The following is a 1,656-nucleotide window of genomic DNA, read 5'->3' as shown; positions in this document are numbered from 1 at the left end:
TTCTTCTAGCCCCGTAAACAACAACTTCCAGCCGCGCCGCGTCCTCCACGGGTGGCGGGGATTTGGTCATCGGCCGCTTTCCTGTGGCCCCAGCGATAATAAACACCCACTCCTCCAAATCTCTGCGCTTTTCCCCTCGTTTTCCTTTTTGTTTTCTATTCTCCCGCGGCGGCGTTGGGCAGCGCGGGGAGATGGCGAGTCGGGTGGAGGCTCACTGGAATCGAACCTTTTTGGTTTTGAGGAATAAAAATTACAGTTAATAATAATAATGACAATAAATAGCAATAAAGGCAGGAGGCACTGCCGGGACGAGTTGATCTTACGGCCGCAGCCTCTCTTTGGCTTGTTCCTTTACTGGGTTTGGGTTTTTTTCGGAATACGAAGCAGATCAGCTCCAGCTCACAGCTGAACTCGTATCGTGTTGCCTCGTCTGCTTTTTGATGTTTGCTTGTTTGGTTGGTTGGTTTCGGTTTGTTGCTTTTTTTTTCCCTGGTATTCTTGTTTGGTTTTGGTTTGGTTTTTTCTAGCAGGCAGTGAACGAGCACTTCGGGACGTGTGATGAGGCAGACGGAAAATTTAAGGATTTTAAGGGATGGGAAGAAAAAGCCTCTTTTTCAGGATTGATGCAGCTGTCTAAAAATGAATTTACAGAAAATAAATAAAAATACCCTGGTGCCAGTTCTGGTTTTGCTGGACTGCTGGGGCCGCAGCCAAGCGCCACGGGGAGGGCGGCTCTGCCGCAGCCGCTGTCTGCTGCCCCGGCCGCAGGCGCTCACGGCCGCGGGAGCCGAGCCGCTGCGGGTAAGAGCGGTGTCGCTGCTCACACGGAGGAGCACTGGCCGTGGAGATCCCACGACACCCCACATTTCACACATCGGAGGAGGTCCGGGCGGGCTGGGTGCCCGGAGCAGCGGCGCTTCCCGGCCGGCCGCAGACACCTGCTCCGGCTGGAGCCGCTCTCCTGCCCGCGGCCGAGCCCCGGGGCTGTGGGAAGGGCATTTCTGGGAGTTTTCTCATTCTGACGTAACCGAAGCCCCCCAGTTTGCCCCCTCCCCAAAACGGCGGCCGGGTGCCGGTGGGTCCGGGGAGGCCGCGGGGCCCCGCGCAAAGCTCCGCGCTTCTCCGCGGGGCCGGGCCGCGTCACGTGCCGCCGCCTATGTATCCTATATGTGCTCGGCTACGGGCCCAAAATACACCTAGAGCTCTGTCTGTGTGTGTCCGTGTCTCGGCGCTTCCTTGCGGGCTGAGCTGCGGTGCCGGCAGCGGCGAGGCTCCCCCGCCTCGCCCCGCCGTGCTGCACCGGCTGGGTGCTCTTCCCTCCCCGGGAGCAGCCCCGAGGAAGCGGCCCGGCCCGGGGCTCCGCTTCCAGGAGGCGACCGGCACCGGGAATCGGAGGAGACATCTCTGGGTGTCCGTCAGCTGCTCCCCGGGTGCCCGGGAGGCGTGTGTGTGCCCGCACCTCCGAGGCACGTTCGGTTATTTTCTGTACCGGAGAAACATTACCGAATTGTTACCTCCAGCCACACAATAATCCCCTAAAATAATAGCTGGCAGAACACAATCAGCCCTGAAATCAAGAGCTTCATCCGCAATTAAATGAATGTTAAACCCCCCCTGCATTCACAATATCATATCATTTACTCGCACCGAAATTGG

Source organism: Parus major, chromosome 7 (assembly GCF_001522545.3).
Source record: "Parus major isolate Abel chromosome 7, Parus_major1.1, whole genome shotgun sequence".
NCBI lineage: Eukaryota > Metazoa > Chordata > Aves > Passeriformes > Paridae > Parus > Parus major.
The sequence above is the reverse complement of the archived record's forward strand: the minus strand, read 5'-3'. Positions refer to the sequence as shown.